Source organism: Castanea sativa, chromosome 4 (genome assembly GCF_040712315.1).
Source record: "Castanea sativa cultivar Marrone di Chiusa Pesio chromosome 4, ASM4071231v1".
Lineage (NCBI taxonomy): Eukaryota > Viridiplantae > Streptophyta > Magnoliopsida > Fagales > Fagaceae > Castanea > Castanea sativa.
The window spans coordinates 11,127,588-11,147,822 of record NC_134016.1 but is presented as its reverse complement, the minus strand read 5'-3'; the positions used below and the strand labels follow the sequence as shown (position 1 = coordinate 11,147,822).

The following is a 20,235-nucleotide window of genomic DNA, read 5'->3' as shown; positions in this document are numbered from 1 at the left end:
TTATGTTTCAGGTTTCTCAAAGTGGATCTCGAGATGTTCACACTAGCCTGTTTGAATTGAGGGGAGAGAGAGGAGGAGTAGAGTAGAAGTAACAAAAAATTAGACTAGTTATATTTCAGGTTTCTCAAAGTGGATCTCGAGATATTCACACTAGCTAGCTCAAAGTAAATATTCTTGGCATGGCATCCACAATTTCACAAAGAGGAGAATTATTCTTGGCATCTTTATTAATCTATAAGCAATATCCAACCACATGAAAAATAATAACAGAAGCGAAAAGATAGATAATAATAGATCTCTTATTCAATTGTCAGAAACTTTACCAGTTGAATGAATTGAAATTATGTTACAAAGACTTATATCACTGATTAATCAAGCACATTAAACTCATGATTCTAACTCCACAAGCTATCACAAAACAAACTTATTACGTACTTCAATGCAATGGCGGAGAGGATTGCCCCCCTGAGGTAGCCAAAAATTGATGTATGTTATTGTCTTGCCTGTTTGCGTCCTTGACACAATTCCAGAAAATTCCCATTAAACCAACCAATATATTTCTTAAACAAAAGATGAATTGATCAGAGGGTCCAGGTAAAACTAACTTTAATAATAATAACAATAACTTGTTTGATTTCTCATGGATTGATCAGAGTGTCCCATAAATAATTTAATAAAAAAAAGAGGGACATAACTTTTGTTATAGCTATTAAAATAATGTTCAAATTATTACAAATTTTAGTATTTTACAATATAAACCTTACAAATGGGTCTGATAATAAATATAAGGGTAAATTCCATTCACACCCCTTGAAGTTTGGGCTAGTGTCAACCTAGTTTAAGACTTTTCAAAACTAACTAATTTGGTCCCTAAAATAATTTAATAAAAAAAAGAGGGACATAACTTTTGTTATAGCTATCAAAATAATGTTAAAATTATTACAAATTTTAGTATTTTACAATATAAACCTTACAAATGGATTTGATAATAAATATAAGGGTAAATTCCATTCACACCCCTTGAAGTTTGGGTTAGTGTCAACCTAGTTTAAGATTTTTCAAAACTAACCAATTTGGTTCCTAAAAGCTAATTTAGTCTCTAAAATAGTTGAGAAAAAATAACTAACTGTTTAGGGACTAAGTTGGCTTTAGGAACAAGTATAAGTGTTTATGAGGTGTTTGGAGCGGGGGGGAGGGGAGAAGAGAAGAGTCGAGATTCAAGTCTCTAGGAAAGAGCTTTACACACATATATACTTAGAATTTTTATCTTGTATATTAAAAAAAAAAAAAGTTGGCTTTAGAGACCAAATTGGCTAGTTTTGAAAAGTTTTGAACTTGGTTGGCATTAGTTCAAACTTTAAGGTATGTTAGTCGAACTTACCTTAAATATAATTGGTGGGATCATTTAATCACCTAATAAATGACTATTTGATTTTTTTTTTTTTTGTGTTGTTATTTATGATATATTATTTAATAAATTTGTAATATCTTAGACTAGCATCAAAAAGACAAAGACTTGTCATGGGTCGTGCATACAACTTTGAAGTGTGTGTGTGTGTATATATATATATATATAATAGTTATATCTACTGTAACTCTAAGCAATGTTACATTACCTAATAACTTATTATCAAAATTCATATTTTAAAAATCTAACCGTTGAATTACATGTTCTATATGTTCTTAATATGCAAGCCAATTTTTATGACGATCAAATATAATTTACCATTCGATCCATAAACAAAACTTTTATGCATTATTTTAAACTACAAAAACTTGAATTTAAATATTTGATTGATGACATAGTTATTAATCTGTGATCATCTTGAAATTTTGCATGCATGGAGAATATACAAAGATAATATAATTTAACAGTAGATTTGTCAAAATTTGCATCCAATTAAAAAAAATTGAGGGTTGTAATATTACTTAAAGTTACATCAGGTATAGCTTGAACCCAATCATATACATACATACATACATACATACATACATACATACATACATACATACATATATATATATATATATATATATATATATATATATATATATATATATATATATATATATATATTAGAAATCATTTTAACTTATGGTGTCCACTTATAGTTGCTCTTTATCATTGGACTAATACAAGAAACGTTAACAATTGAGCTCAAATTTCATATTTTACACTTCATGTATTTAAATTAATCAATTAATTTGATGGTAATTAACCATAAATTGATTAGTTTTCGGATTTATTTTATTTGTAGTCTTATCTTTTAATCTTGTCCCCCTAACAGAAACCTTAGTTTCACTAGTACTTCAACACTTGAAATTTGAATATAATGTATATGTCTAATATTACGTATGCGTTTAGCATTAGCTTATTTAGTTTTTTGTTGATTTCTTTTTGTTGAAATTGTGCTAAAATATACTATATTTATACTTTGAAAATGTAAGGTATTAAAAAGTTGTACATAAAAGTTAAAAAGATCACCAGTGTGAGACACAGATAACATATACCCGTTGCAGGGTATAACTTCTCCACGGGCGCCAGCACCGACAAAGTTTCCTCATGTTAAAAGGCAAAGTCAGCCATGGAAATTGCTGTCAAGCTCCTTATGTCTGCGTGACTTCCAATTTGTCAATGTCTACATAACAAATAACGTACCAAAAGGACCATAAGAAATTGATTTGTGCTAGATAGTTATAGTTGGACATGGGGGCCACTGCCCCCTAAATTCTTTTCAATTATATATATATATATATATATATATATATTAATTTTAGCAATTTGTTTTAGATAAATTTGTATTTTGCCCTCCTCAATAATATTATTGATTTTTTAAAAGGCTATAAAAAATTTTATTGATCTAAAATCTGAAATAAATTTAACAAATCCAACAACAATATTTACCAATAGCAAACTTAAGCCTAAACAATACCCCAAAACAAACCCACGCAAGACACACAAAATATATATATATATATCCTATGCCGATTCTAACTTGTCTAAGTGAACACGCACACACATTTGACAACACGCAAGACACCCCAAAAAAAAAAAAAGTCTAAGCGGCTAAAGAGCAAGACACAAAAAAATAAAAATAAATAAACACTAACTTTCAAATTGAATGCTTATTTGGAGTTTCAAAAAAAAAAAAAAATTTATTTATACTTTTGCCCTCCTAACTCCAAGTCTTGGCTCCATCCTTGGAACTAGAACTCATCAACCATGATAATCTCTTTCTCTCTCCAACAGCAACTAATCCATTTGTCCTCGTAAAATCCTGAAAATAATCTATTTTTAGAAGTAAATTGAATTTCATTATGAGCAAAAATAGGTGCTATCTTATTACACGGGAGGTATACAAAGTAAGAGCCAAAAAAAAAAAAAAAACAAAGCTATTGACATCTAAAATATAAACCGTCTAAAAATTACATGAACCAAAGCATGGGGAAATTAATGGAATTTGAGTTCCAATCTGATAAAAAGTTTGAAAAAATACCATTATGGTCCCTAAATTTTGGGGTCACTATTAATTTGGTTCCAACATTTTGGTAGTAGTCAACTTGGTCCATGTTATTTTAAATTTTTAATAATTTTTTTGTCCAAATCCGGGTTTGTTTTAGTTGCCAAGTTGATATGTGTGACTACCGGAGTTGGAAATTTGTTAATTTGATTTGTGTGTTTTGTGTTTGGTTGTCAAGATAGTGCAAGAAAATACAAGAAAAGTTGTGGTGATGGTATGAACTAAATTGACTACTACCAAAGTGTAGGGACCAAATTAATAGTAATCCCAAAATGTAGAAACCAAAATGGAATTTTTGACAATAACATTTTGAGGAAAAAAAAAAAAAAAAAGATGACATGGCACCAGTGACAACCTTCCCTCAAATCTGCGATTATTCCATTTTGTGTTTGATTGCCAATAGCTTATACAACGAGTTTCTAGTTTTTAACTTTTATGTACAACTTTTTAAAACTTTACAATTTCAAAGTATAAATATAGTATATTTTAGCACAATTTCAACAAAAAGGAATCAACAAAAAACTAAATATGCTGATGCTAAACGCACACATAATATTAGACATATACATTATATCAAATTTCAAGTGTTGAAGCACTAGTGGAACTAAGATTTCCGTTAGGGGGAAGAGATTAAAAGATAGGACTACAAATAAAATAAATCCGAAAACTAATCAATTTATGGTTAATTACCATCTAATTAATTGATTAATTTAAATATATGAAGTGTAAAATATGAAATTTGAGCTCAATTAGTAACATTTCTTGTATTAGTCTGATAATAAAGAGCAACTGTAAGTGGACACCATAAGTTAAAATGATTTCTAATATATATATATAGGATTTGGTTCAAGTTACACCTGATGTAACTGTAAGTAATATTACACCCCTCAATTTTTTTAATTGGATGCAAATTTTGACAAATCCATCATTAAATTATATTATCTTTGTATATTCTCCATGCTTGCAAAATTTTAAGGTGATTAAAGATCAATAGGTATGTCATCAATCAAATATTTAAATTCAAGTTTTTGTAGTTTAAAATAATGCATAAAAGTTAAGTTTATGGATTGAATGGTAAATTATATCTGATCGTCATAAAAATTGGCTTGCATATTAAGAACATATAGAACATGTAATTCAACGGTTAGATTTTCAAAATATCAATTCAATAATAAGTTATTGGGCAGTGTAACATTGCTTAGAGTTACAGTAAATATAACTTTATATATATATATATATATGTATGTATGTATGTATGTATGTATACACACACACACACACTTCAAAGTTGTATGCACGACCCATGACAAGTCTTTGTCTCTTTGATGCTAGCCTAAGATATTACAAATTTATTAAATAATATATCATAAGTAACCACAAAAAAAAAAAAAATCAAATAGTCATTTATTAGGTGATTAAATGACCCCACCAATTATATTTAAGGTAAGTTCGACTAACATGTCTTGAAGTTTGAACTAATGCCAACCAGGTTCAAAACTTTTCAAAACTAGTTAATTTGGTCTCGTAAGCCAACTTTTTTTTTTTAATATACAAGATAAAAATTCTAAGTATATATGTGTGTGAAACTCTCTCCTAAAGACTTGAACCTCGGCTCTTCTCTTCTCCCCTCCCTTCCCCCCTCTCAACACGCCACAAACACTTATACTTGTCCCTAAAGCTAACTTAGTCCCTAAACAATTAGTTATTTTTTCACAACTATTTTAGAGACTAAATTAGCTTTAGGGACCAAATTGGTTAGTTTTGAAAAGTCTTAAACTAGGTTGACACTAGCCCAAACTTCAAAGAGACAAAGACTTTTCATGGGTCGTGCATACAACTTTGAAGTGTGTGTGTGTGTGTGTGTGTATATAAGTTATATCTATTGCAACTCTAAGAAATGTTACACTACCCAATAACTTATTATTGAATTCATATTTTGAAAATCTAACCATTGAATTACATGTTCTATATGTTCTTAATATGCAAGCCAATTTTTATGACGATTAGATATAATTTAGTATTTGATCCATAAACTTAACTTTTATACATTATTTTAAATTACAAAAACTTGAATTTAAATATTTGATTGATGACATGACTATTGATCTTTGATCACCTTGAAATTTTGTAAGTATGAAGAATATACAAAGATAATATAATTTAACGGTGGATTTATCAAAATTTGCATCCAATTAAAAAAAATTGAAGGGTGTAATATTGCTTAAAGTTACATCAGGTATAACTTGAACCCAATCCTATGCATACATACATACATACATATATATATATATATATATATATATATATCATTTTAATTTATGGTGTCCGCTTATAGTTGCTCTTTATCATCGGACTAATACAAGAAACGTTACCAATTGAGCTCAAATTTCATATTTTACACTTCATGTATTTAAATTAATCAATTAATTTGATGTTAATTAACCATAAATTGATTATTTTTTCGGATTCATTTTAATTGTAGTCTTATCTATTAATCTTGTCCCCTAACGGAAACCTTAGTTCCATTGGTGCTTCAACACTTGAAATTTGAATATGATGTATATGTCTAATATTACGTGTGCGTTTAGCATCAACTTATTTAGTTTTTTGTTAATTTCTTTTTGTTGAAATTGTGCTAAAATATACTTGAAAGCTCGGATTTGTGTTAAAATACAAGAGCTTGTTTAGACCCCAAATTAATATATTACGGCTAGATTGCTTTTACTCTTACTTAATCAATGTGCGGAAACAAGAGTAAATGTGTGCAAAGAACCAATGCTACTCTAGTGCATAAAAATGAACAACAAACAATAAAAGTAAAGTACATGAGTAAAGGAAGAGATATGCAAACAGAAGATAACACGATGATGTGTTATTGAAGAGGAAACCGAAGAATTCGGTGAAAAACTTCTCTTCTGCCCTCCAAGTGGTAAATCGATCCACTAGAGAATAAAGTTGGAGTACACGAATAACAAAAGATCCTCTAAGCCTAGTCTACCCAATGTACTTGAGCCCTCTAAGCTCCTGCTACCAATGGACTTCACGGAGTCACGTCTTCTCTAACTTTTCGGATCCTGCAATACCTCCGATTACATTTGTCAAGCCTCACCGGCTTCTTTTGGCAAGTCTAGAAAGCTTCACAATCTCCAAAACACTCTCTACACTTTGAAAATGGTGTGGGTTGTGTTTGGGTATAAATCTCCTCTCAAGGTATGGCATTAGGAGAGGGAAGGAGAAGAGTCTACAATGATTTCTCACTAAGAATGGGTAGCTCTCTCTCTAAAAGATGGGTGTGTGTGTGTTGTTAAAAACCTATCTAGGGTTTTTCTCTCTGAATGATCTCCTTTCACATTTGTGGGTAATGAGGGTATATATAGTATAGGTGTATGGTAAGAAAGTCACACTTCAAAATCCTCCCAGTTTCGCGGGTATCTCACAGGAAGGTCTTACTCGTGAGACACTCACGAAATCCTCTAGGCTGGCACGACTCTTCAGCTTCCAGCATGTGCTTCTCATGTGCCCTTTTTGCAGGATACTCTTCTTGCGAGCTACTCACGAGCCAATCGTGAAAATGCACTGATTCTTCATTTTGAGCTTGATTCTTCACCAACTTAATACTAAACCCAATACAATAAAATCTCACAAAAATGCAAGGAAACAAATTAAAGCAAATACAACACTTTTTGTCATGAATAAAGCCAACATAAAACATAGTTGTAAATCACAGCTTTACAATACTATATTTATACTTAGAAAATGTAAGGTTTAAAAAAGTTGTACATAATAGTTAAAAACTAGAAACTTGTTGTATAAGCTATTGGTAATTAGACACAATGGAATAATCGCAGATTTGAGGTAAGGCAGTCACTGGTGCCATGTCATCTTTTTGTTTTTTTTGTTTTCCTCAAAATGTTATTGTCAAAAATTCCGTTTTGGTTTCTACATTTTGGGATTACTATTAATTTGGTCCCTACACTTGGGTAGCAGTCAATTTAGTTCATACCGTCACCACAACTTTTCTTGTATTTTCTCGCACTTTCTTGACAACCAAACACAAAACACACAAATCAAATTTACAAATTTCCAACTCCGGTAGTCACACATATCAACTTGGCAACTAAAACAAACCCAAATTTGGACAAAAAAATTATTAAAAATTTAAAATAACATGGACTAAGTTGACTACTACCAAAATGTTGAAACCAAATTAATAGTGATCCCAAAATTTAGGGACCATAATGGTATTTTTGCAAACTTTTTATTAGATTGGAACTCAAATTCCATTAATCTCCATGCTTTGGTTCATGTAATTTTTAGACGATTTATATTTTAAATGTCAATAGCTTTGTTGTTGTTTTTTTGGCTCTTTCTTTGTATACCTCCCGTGTAATAAGATAGCACCTATTTTTACTCATAATGAAATTCAATTTACTTCTAAAAATAGATCGTTTTCAGGATTTTACGAGGACAAATGGATTAGTTGCTGTTGGAGAGAGAGAGAGAGATTATCATGGTTGATGAGTTCTAGTTCCAAGGATGGAGCCAAGACTTGGAGTTAGGGGGACAAAAGTATAAACAATTTTGCTTTTTTTTGAAACTCCAAATAAGCATTCATTTTGAAAGTTAGTGTTTTTTTTTTTTTTTTTGTATCTTGCTCTTTAGCCGCTTAGACCCTCTCTTTTTTTCTTTTTTTTTTGGGTGTCTTGCGTGTTGTCAAATGTGTGTGCATGTTCACTTAGACTAGTTAGAATCGGCATAGGATTTGTGTATGTGTGTGTGTCTTGTGTGGGTTTGTTTTGGGGTATTGTTTGGGCTTAAGTTTGCAATTGGTAAATATTGTTATTGGATTTGTTAAATTTACTTAAGATTTTAGATCAACAAAATTTTTTATAGCCTTTTAAAAATCAATAATATTGTTGTGAAGGGCAAAATACAAATTTATTTAAAACAAATTGCTAAAATTAATATATATATATATATATAATTGAAAAGAATTTAGGGGGGCAGTGGCCCCCATGTCCAACTGTAACTATCTAGTACAAATTAATTTCTTATGGTCCTTTTGGTACGTTATTTGTTATGAAGACATTGACAAATTGGAAGTCACGCAGACATAAGGAGCTTCACAGCAATTTCCATGGCTGACTTTGCCTTTTAAAATGAGGAAACTTTGTCGGTGCTGGTGCCTGTAGAGAAGTTATACCTTGCAACGGGTATATGCTACCTGTGTCTCACAGCGGGTGAGTACCACAATTGGTGGGTAGTGGGACCCACCAATTGTGGGACACAGGTAACATATAACCAGGTGCATTTTTCCGTGCCGGTGCAAGTGCACGAGTCTGTCTATGTGTTTATCACCGTTGACTTCACTCGCCTACCCAAGTACCAGCTTTCAAATTATGATTTTATTTTTATTTTTTTGGTTTTTACTTTTTACTAAAAGAAGAGGAAGAAAAGTAAAAACAACACACGCAACTTCTGAGATGCATGCCTAATAAAAATTTTGCATCTTCCTTGTTAAGAAAAAGACTATTGGCTATCTACATTCCTTGCACTGAACCAGCCAAGCCTATCCCGGCTCATAGAAGTTTTAATTGTGAAATTTGGGGATTTCTATTTGTGAGACTATGATGAGAGGGCATTCTCATCAAAGATGCTAAAAAATATAGTTTTTAGCAACTTAAAACATTACTTTATCTATTTTAAGATTACTTTAATGCTTTGGATAAATAAATAAAATACATAGCTTAGACCATGTAAAAATTAATGGATAAAAACGGAATGACAAAGTAAAAAACAATTGTAAAATTTTAGGGGAAAAAATGAACTTTTATTATTATTTTTCCTCATTCAAGTTATTTTATTTTCAATTCTCAAAAAAAAAAAGTTATTTTATTTTCAATTAGTTAATAGTTAACAGTGTTATGTGGGCAAATTAGAAGTACATATTAAGCAATGCTAGAGATACAACAATTTTCATAACAAATTTCACTGTTGTTGAGCTGGTTATTATTGATTCTCATGTGGGCTTATCATTGACACTACTTTGTCATCCATCATAAATAACTTGCCATCTCACATGCCTAGTTGTAATTTTTTTCTTTTCTTTTTTGGGAGAAAAATGTAGAGTAAAAGTTTTTGGCCCTTCATCTTTTAGGTTCATTTTACCCTAATTAGAATTGACTTACTACTAGATTCTTAGATTGTCAGAGTTTATTGGATAAAAATACATACAATAGTGTAAAATTGTGATTTAAAACTATGTTTTTTGTTGGCTTTAATTCCATGTCAAATTTGATTGTAATTCTGTTCAATCATTTCCCTGTATTTTTGTAGGATTTTATGTAAGAGTTGTGTTTGAAAGTTTAGTGAAGATTCTGTGAAGATGAGAATTTCACGACTAGCTTGCGATTGGCTTGCGAGTGCCAACCCGCGAAATAGGCCACGTGAGAAGCACATGCTGGAATTTGAAGAGTTTTTGACAGACTGGATTTCACGAGTCATGAGTGACCTGTGAAACTCTCTACCTAATTATTTTGATTGTGTCTTTTCACATTCCTTTACCAACACTATATAAACCCTTATTACCCACGAAATGTAAGAAGAACAAGGAGTATTTACAAGAAAATTTTGAGAGAGAAAACCCTAGCCAAACACTTGAGAGTTAGAGATTGTTTAACCACAATCCTTTACATCATTTCTCTAAAGTTTCCTTTACTCCTACCTTTCCATCTACACATCTTTGGGAGGTTCTTAGCACAAATACTTACCTCAGCCATTCTAAGTGTTGAGAGAAGTTTGGTGCCTATGGGAAACATTAGAAGAAGCCATTGAGTGGTGGATGCAATTGGGCGGAATTGCGAAATTCGGATAACTAGTGAAGACAAGGCTCCGAGAAGTCCGTTGGTAGCTGGAGCTTGGAGGGCTCAAGTTTATTGGGTAAATTAGGCTTGGAGGGTCTTTTTGATATTCATGCACTTCAATTTATTCACTAGTGGATCGATTTTGGCTTTGAGGACTGTGGAGAGGTTTTTCGCCGAGTACTTTGGTTTCCTTTTTGATAACATGTCTCGGTGTTATCTTGTTTTTTCATCTCTCTTCCCTACTCTTCAAGCTTTACATTCATCGCTTATTGTACTTGCTTATGCATTAGAGTAGTGTTTCGGTTTATTGTGCATCTTTTACTCTTGTTCTGCATTTAGTTAAGTTAGAGTAAAAGCAACTAAGTCACAATTTAAAATTGGGGGTCTAAACAAGCATTAGTGTTTCTACACTAATTGAGCTTTCAAAATCGATGAGGTTGTTCAAATGATCTTAAAATGATCATGCATTGCATCAAATTGCATTTCAACAATGTTTCATGCATTTTAGATGTGTGTTTACTTTGTTGCAATGATGTGTGCTGGTAGGTTTGGATTGGGCTGAGCCCATGATGCTTTTATTGTTGCATGTCACGTGCTCATGCATTTTTCATGCATACGTACCTTCCATTTTCTATCTTTTGATATTATTGTGTTGGTGCTTTTCTACTTCTCTCTTTCTTTCTCTGTATTATGGCACCTAAACATAAGTCCACTCCATCCTAGAATCCTCTTCTTTTTTAGGCATCTTCTTTTGATTCTACCCCTTCTCATCTTCGGTTCCTTAATGAGAAAGCCTGTAAGGATTTCTCAGAGAATTTTTCTTGACGAGGCATTTATTCGGAATGCCAAGTCATCTTATCGGATTTTTTCGATACTGACCTTCCAACTATCATCTACAGTAGGGGTTAGGAGTCACTCTATAACATCCTGGTCACTTGTCCTTCCATGATCATATAGGAGTTTTACTCCAACATACACGAATTCGATTATTCAGTACCTCACTTTATCACTCACATTCGAGGTACGCTCATTGTGGTCACTCCGAATCTTGTATCTGAAGTGTTCCACATCTTGAGGGTAGCGCATACTGACTACCCCGGCTGTGATCATCTTAAGGCTGTGTTTGAAGACCAGCTTATGTCTATGTTTTGTGAGACTCCTTCTTCTTGGGGTGGTCGTCAAAACACCTGTTACTTGGCCTTTGCTAAAGGTTCGAGGTTCCTTAACATGGTGATAACATTCGTTCTACATCCATTGTCTCACTATAACTTTATCACAGAGCTTGTGCTCGATTTTCGTTATCTCTCTTAGGAAACCTAACTATAAACTTCCTTTCTTACTTCATTCTTTTCCCTCATAGATGTATATAGGGATATGGCAACCCGTGATAAGCTTATCTTTCCTTTCACTATCACGAGGATCCGTTGCCACTTTTCTGTCTCTTTTCTTTTGTCGGATCCTTTCTTTCTCATGTGTGCCATTGATGAGGCAACTATTAGTCGGAGTGAGGCCCAGCTTCGACCGAAGCGGCTACAGACCGAGATGGTGACTCCTCCAGTTTCTTCAGCTCCATCCACATCCACATCCACATCCACTCCTTCTTCTTCCACGGATGGTGTGACGCTCGAGGAAATTATGGCACAGCTTCAGCGCATGGATGCTCGCCTTGACACTCTTAGCGATGAGTTATGTCAGGTGAACACCTATGTCGGTCGTATTGCATGATGATAGGCTCACCTTGAGAGCTTTGTAGAGTCTCCCACTCCTTCTCTAGAGACTTCTGAGAATGAGGACGATGGTGGTGACTCCGATGGTGACTCCGATGATGGTGCTAGCTCTTCCAGTAACGAGGAGATGACTGCTTCATGTGACTTACCCTTTGTCATTCGTGAGAAAAAGAGGGAGTAGTTTTGAGTATGAGAGTAGTCATGTACTTAGGGGGAGAGTTAATATAAGAGATTTTTGTTAGGGGAAGTGTCTATACTTATTGAAGGATGTACTGAGGATTTATGTATTTTTTCTTTTTTATCTTTTATAGATACATTGTTCTTACATTGTGATAGCAAACCTTGTATTCAGTTTGATATATATATATATATATATATTGAGGTTGTTAAAGTGCGGTCAAGAAGATGAAGAGAATTGAAGAAGACCATAAATCCACTCTTGCACAAATCAAGGATGCCAAATGTGAAGTTGAAGACTTGAAAAATGAGCTGCTGAATGCTTACTCAAAGTTCAAGTTTCTCAAACTTAAAATAATTCAAGCTAATGTTAAAGTGGAGTGCATAACAACCAAGAAACTTGATAATGTTCTTTCGTCTCAAAAGCCTTTCTCAGACAAAACTAGACTAGGCTACACTGGTGAAGGAAGTTTGAGTGCAGAACCAAGAAGGGAGATAAAGTTCGTATTGGCAAAGGATGTAGAAAAGCCCATGATTGAGATCCCTATGGTTGAGAAGAAGGACATTGAGCCAAAAACAAAGGCAAAAGGAAAGTCACTACCTAAGAGTCAAAGGGGACCTTAAGTGAAGCATTTTTGTCACCATTGTGGCATTCGAGGGTAAAAAAAAAAAACCAAATTGCTTCAAGCTTCACGCTCTTAAGAGGGCTGATTCTCTGCATGCTCAAGGAAGAGGAAAGAAAGCTAAGGGAGAAAATGATGGTCAACTCATTAGAGATGTCATGGAAATGCTTAAGAATATCTCATCATGCCTAGCTAGCTTTATCTCGAGGTTTGAGAGTTATCTTGGTTGTCCCCCTCCGTCTAAGGATCTCACCCAAAGCACCCGTGTAGTGTGGGTGAAGAAGGGTACTCATGCATGATTCATCTACTATGTCCATGCATTAATACTTCCAATGTCTTAGGGTCATAGTATCATGCATAATGCCATATGCACTCTTCTTACTTCAATGCTTCTTCTCTAGCATTTTTTTTAATGCCTTTTTTTTAATAGGTTTTTTTGTTTGTTGATCTTACTTTATTGATTTTGTTTTGAGTGAATAAAATCCAAAAACTCATAAAAAGTAAAAAAACCTAAAAAGTTTGATCACTTGTGTTGTGTCATATCACATATGGAGTTTGGCCTAGTATCTTTGTACTAATGGCATAGTGTATTTATGAGCTTAGCTTGTTATGTATGCACTTATTAAGTGTGAGTGAAGTCTAGAAATCTATGTTTGATTGTTGTAAATAGATCTTCAAGCTTGTCATGGATGTCTAGCCAATAGTCTTGATTGATATTGATACATACATAGAATTGATCCTATATATCTCCTCACATTTATTTTGATGTCAAAAAACTCTTCAATCGTGAATCTCTAAAAGGAGAAAGAGCTGAAAAAGCCTTACTTTAAAAACTAGTTAGACTAGGAAAAGGTGGAGCAAAAATGTATAATGCCAAAGCCAAAGGCTTATTCCTCAAAGAAATATAATAAAAAAAAATCCATGGCATTGTTGCTAAAAAATTGGGTTTTATTGATAAAAAAAGTATGAAAAATGAAAGCCAAATGAAAAACTTTCAATCATTGTAAACACTTTGGTGAGGAGTCATATATGTTTATTTCTACTAGTGAGATAGGTCAATTGACTTCGTGCTATTTGTGTATGACTTGATTGAATTGATCATTGAAGCTTCACACTAGACTATGGACAAATTCATACTTGATACCCACACACAACACACAAGTCTAGTGTTCAATGAATACTTATTTCATTTGTGTGATTGTATGTATTCAAATGTGATGTGTATATTCTCAATTGCTTGATGATCAAATCCAAAAAGATTTTTGAGTATTTTATTTGTTTTTGGAAGTGATTTTTGTCACCTTGATGTTGAAAGTTTTTCTCAAAATGTCAAATTCTTTATGTTGAAAAACTTTGTGTTTGGCGATTTCGGGACTACTTTTGCAAGTGGTTCCAAGTCGCGAGATTTTTAAGGAATTCAATTTCTTAAAAATTTCAGGTAGAGAGTTTCGCAAGTCCCTTGTAAGTGCTTTGCAACTCAAGCCTGACCTGCAAAATTCTGCCTTATGCATTTGCACATTTCGTGTGTAGGCTTAAAACTGGTTTGCGAGTCACTGACTCGTGAAATGTAGAAAAAGCAGTTTTAAAGCGCTCGAAAAATTAGTTTCCAAAATCATTGTCTTTTTGCACTCCGTGACTCCCACCCTCCAAAACTCAAAAATTTTCCTTAAAACTCAACTTGTCTTGCTTGGATTTCATTTCTAAGACTTCTCTAAGGTAATCTTTAACCTTTTTCATCTTTCAATTCCTTAGTTTAAGTCTTTGATTTCATAAAACCTAGGGTTGGGGTTATTTTGTGTTGGGTTGGGAAAACTTAATTTCTTGCAAAGTTTTTTATTTTGTTGATTGAGCTTAGTCCCATTTTGTTTGTTGATGATTGTGTTGGCCCCATGTGGCATTTTGAACATGTATTTAAGGCATATTTCATCATATTCATGAATTGTTCATCATATAGGGTTAGTTCATGCATGCTAAGTGTTTGATAAAATGCTTGTTAGGCATTTTTGCACTTATTTGGACTCCGATGAGTACCAAATTTTGGGAATTTCCATGTTCACTGCCAAGAAACCTCTTAAGCGTCAACAATATGAAAAGCATCGTTTCCGAGATAGATATGCATTTGAGGCATTCTAGGAGGTCTATAAGGATGATATTATCATTGTGGATAGAGGTGGATCTTGGGTCTTGAGGGCACCTTCATTCCTAATGTGTTCAAAGACCGCACTTAGGCTCCTCTTGTCACAGGCTTAGTAGATGTGCATGATATTTAATTCGGGTGTTCTTCTCGAATGCCATCGTAAAAGGAAATCACCTAAACTGTTGGATGAGAGGAAAGGAGTTCACTATCTCAGCCATGTCCATCCAGAACTTCCTATAGATCAGGCCAATGATCCCAAAGTCTTCTCTTCCTTATGAAAAGAGGACAACATCAATATTGGTAGTTGTTTCGAATCTTAGGGGAGAATGAAAGAGACAATCCTTACACACTACTTGCTTCTTTCTAGATATGAGAACATTGGCCTATATTATGCTCTTTAACCTCTATCTAGTAAGGAATCTGGCAAATTTCTTTCAACCACGAGCATAATTTCTTCATGACTTGTACCAAAAGAAAGACATAGACATCTGTGCTCACATCTATCATTTCCTTGCAAAGTATGTTAGCAAGAAGAAGACTTGGATGACTCTGTTGTTCTTGGGATTGATCATGTTTATCATGTGTCAAGAGAGGGTCAAGATTCCCTTCGGTTTGCCAGTCATGAAGAGGGAAGATTAGATTTCTCCTCAAATAATGACGAGGAGCAAAGCTCATCTTTATGGTCTTAAAGAGGAAGGAGGAGCACCAAGTGAGGACACTGCTCATGAGGGGGGCAACACTGATGATGAGATTGAAAACTTCACTCTTGAACCTGAAGATATGGAAGCCTCACCTACTCAACCTTAAGAGTAGCCACAGGAGCAGCCTCAAGCACTAGTTATGCTCCCGATCGCCTTGGTCTACTTCTTAACATATTTGATCATTTCCAGCGATCACAATGCAATGAACTTTGGACGCTCACTGTGCTTACACCACAACTCAGATGACTTATCTTCAAGAGAAAATCATTGCTCTCTCCACTCAAATTAAAGATTTGGCAAGCATGGACTATCATTTTGGCCATTCCGATTAAAAAGGGGGAGTAGTATTAGCTTCAGGGGGAGTATTTTCTGAGGGGGAGTAGAATTCTGAAACTTTTACTGCTCTTATAGTTTATTTACATTGCTTTAATTTTAAACTTTCAGTACTTTAGTTTAAAATTGAGTTTATCTTTAGTACTTGTGTATCTTGTTTTTTATAGACGTTTCTTGATGCTTATAGTTATCTATTGCCTCTTGAGTTAGTTTCTTTAATGCATCATGTGCTTGTTGGACATGCAATTAATTTTTGCACTACTCTTAATTGCTTGCCTGTTTGGTTTACTCATTAAATGTTCATTGTGGTCATTTCTTAATAACTGTTCATGTTTGATCAAGTTATGCTCTAAGTTCATATCTCTTTTGTCTTTACTTGATTGCATTCTATTGGCTCTTTATACTTGCCTTGTATTCTACTTGTCTCATATTTAATGAATCTATTTGTTATGTTCAAGTGTTTCATGATACAGGTGTATATGGTTCAAGTGCTTGATAGGTTTTAGATTTAGGCGTGAGTGAGTTTTGCTTTTGTTCTCATACTCACGTTTTAAGTCTAGAGTCTGTTTAAAGGTTTTGTTACCGAATAGCCAAAGGGAGAGATTGTAAAGTTGTGATTTACAACTATGTTTTTTGTTAGCTCTAATTCCATGTAAAATTTGATTGTAATTCTATTCAATCATTTCACTGTATTTTTGTGGGATTTAATGTAAGGGTTGCGTGTGAGAGTTTGGCGATGATTTTGTGAAGATGAGGATTTCATGACTAGCTCACGACTGGCTTGCGAGTGACAACTTGCAAAATAGGCCAAGTGAGAAGCACATGCTGGAATTGGAAGACTTTTTGATAGGCTAGATTTCGCAAGTCATTCGCGACTCAAACCAAGTTGCGAGTGACCCATAAAACTCTCTACTTGATTATTTTGATTGTTTCTTTTTACATTCCTTTACCAACACTATATAAACCCTCATTACCCACAAAATGTAAGAAGAACAAGGAGTCTTTACAAGAAACTTTTGAGAGAGAAAACCTTATCCAAACACTTGAGAGTTAGAGATTGTTTATGCATAATCCTTTACATCATTTCTCTAAAGTTTCCTTTACTTCTACCTCTCCATCTATGCATCTTTGAGAGGTTCTTAGCTCAAACACTTACCTCACCCATTCTAAGTGTTGAGAGAAGTTTTGGTGCCTATAAGAAGCATTAGAAGAAGCCATTGAGTGGTAGATGCAGTCGAGCAGAATTGCGGGATCTAAATAATTAGTGAAGACAAGGTTCCGAGAAGTTCGTTGGTAGCTAGAGCTTGGAGGGTTCAAGTACATTGGGTAGATTAGGCTTGGAGGGTCTTTTTGATATTCGTGTACTCCAAATTATTCACTAGTAGATTGATTTCAGCTTGGAGGACCACATAGAGGTTTTTCGTGGAGTACTTCGGTTTCCTTTGATAACACGTCTCGGTGTTATCTTGTGTTTGCATCTCTCTTCTCAACTTTTTAAGCTTTACATTGATCGCTTATTATACTCGCTTATGCATTAGAGTAGTGTTTCCGTTTATTGCAAATCTTTTACTCTTGTTCTGCACTTAGTTTAGTTAGAGTAAAAGCAACTAAGCTGTAATTTAAAATTGAGGGTCTAAAGAAGCATTAGTATTTCTACACTAATTGAGCTTTCTATAGAATAGACAAAAGTATTTGAACTCAATTAAGGAACAACACTATGTCTTTACCCTACTTTTTTTTTTAATGAGCTCAATTGTGACTTCATAGCACTTCTATTACCAAAAATGATAAAGATCAATGCTTATCACACACACACACACTCTTGTGTTTAATAGAAATCATGACACAATTTCAGTTAAAAGCAAGTGTGTGAATAGTGTGTTGTGAAGACATGATTTTAGTTAAAAATAATTATGTGTATATGGTGTGTGTGATTGTGTGTGTAAGAGTTATTACCAAATGATAAATACCCATCGATTGTGTTCTCCAAAAATCCAACCTCACATCTCTCTCTCTCTCTCTCTCTCTCTCTCTCTCTCTCTCTCTCTCTCTCTCTCTCACTCTCACACACACACACACACACACACACACACACACACACATTAAGATGGAAGGCAGTACTAATACAAAACACTTCTACCACTTCATTAATGGACAAATGGGGACCAAAATATTACATTTCAATGGACAAACTAAAATAGAGTTGGAAACAATATCCAGAATATTGCTTTTACTAAGTAATTCAAAAGTGCTATTACCCCAAATAATATTTGATTAGTAATTCTAGACTTTCTAGTTCATTTTTATTATGTAACAGTGTGTGGAAAGGTATGAACATGAAGATGATGAAAGTTTTTGTCACCAAATATAAATATTGAAATTCAACTTAGAATGTGATATCAACACGATGTTGTCGGGTCATGAAAGAAAATGTGATGAAAGAGAAATTATTAGGTCTACCATGAGAACTGTTGAAGTGGTCCTCCCAACCGATGAAAAAATGACACTTATGCAAATGTGTTAGATAGATTTTTATTCAGCACAAGAAAAAAAAAAAAAAAAACCACTAAGTGATATTACATTTGCATAAATTGCAGTGCCGGCTCAACCATTAAGCCAAATAGGCAATTGCCTAAGGCCCCCAATGAAAAAAGACCTCTAAATTTTTACCAATAGAGATATTATTATACCAATAGAAGTATTAATTAAGTCCTAAATAGTCACCAATAAATAAAAAATAGTTTTTTATCAAAGAAAAACCAGTTAAAGAAAAATATGTTCATTGGATGGATCAATCATTTAATCTCTCACACATAAATATTAAAAGAACTCATTAATCTTACACAAGTAAATAAATTTATACTCAAATTCTATTTAGAAATATCAAATATATAACTTTATTAAACTTTTCAATCATATTTTTTTAGTATTTAGTTACTTCATTCAATAAATAGTGTTTTTTTTAGTTGTATAGTCATTGAGTAATGCGATGGGTTTGTTTTAATTTGTAATTTTTTTTCTAAAAAAATAGATTTTAAATGAAAAAAAAAACCAAAAATTAAATAAATATTCTATTAATATTCAAAGTATAAGAATATATCTCACTTAAAGTTGTCGCTTTAGACCCCACAATACCTTGAGCCAACATATATAAATACATTATCTTTGTACCAAAAAAAAATCTAACCTCACCTTTTGAAGCCTGCCTCTCTCTCCTTGTCTCTCTCACTCACTCACTGTGGGCAGTATTGATACAAACACTCCTACCACTTCATCAACCCCAATCTCTCATTCCCCTCCATCACCATCTTCACCTCCTCCTCCAGTAGCTTTTGTGAAAAGCCCTTGTGCGGCCTGCAATATTTTCAGGCGTACATGTGCAGAGAAATGCCCGTTGGCTCCCTACTTTCCATGCACTGAGCCAGCCAAGGTTACCACGGCTCATAGAAGTTTTGGTGCTAGCAATACCATCAACTTCTTCCAGGTATTTTCACCAAGATAAATTTCTTGTCTTATATATATATAATTTAAATTTTAGTGGACTAATTAATATATTATCTTGTTTTTTCAGACACAGGAATGTATTGAATTTAATTGTCCAAGAAATGAGAATGCATCCACGTGTTTTATATGTATAAATCGTTCTATTTCAACCATAAATGCTTAATTTACTCGGTTATTAGTATGAGTAATGAGTTGCCTATTGGTTTCTTATTTTTGGTGCTCTACTCTCTAGCTTTACCGTGTTAAACAACTCATGCCCAATCAGGGTTTTAAAAACTAGATCGGACCGGCCGGTTCAATTGGAAACCGGACACTAATTCGGTCCCGTTATTGTTAAAAACTGAAAATAGAAAAAAAATTGATAAAAACCGGAAACCACTCGTTTAAACAACTAAATCAGAAACTGGTACGGTTAAACCGGTTTTAGCAGTTCTTCATTAAAACTTTAGATGCTATGTTTTTTTTTAAAGAGAGAGAGAGAGAGACTATGTTTCAAATTTGAGAGGAGAGATTTTGATTTTGAAAATGCTCTCAATCTTGAAGTGGTGAAGCCTAAGACACCAACAGTGACCCCAAAAACATCAGATATCCTATCTTTGTATTGAGGAAGGAGCCCAAAAATGAAGCAAAGTTACAATGATTTGATTTG

General features: G+C 33.5%; 1 long non-coding RNA gene across 1 annotated transcript; it reads left to right on the top strand.

Moving 5' to 3' along the window:
* Positions 1 to 19,266: 19,266 nt before the first annotated feature.
* On the top strand, positions 19,267 to 19,774 carry LOC142630520 (uncharacterized). Its single transcript, XR_012843330.1, has 2 exons — positions 19,267 to 19,566; positions 19,654 to 19,774. It is a non-coding gene; the product is annotated as an uncharacterized LOC142630520 (long non-coding RNA).
* Positions 19,775 to 20,235: the final 461 nt, after the last annotated feature.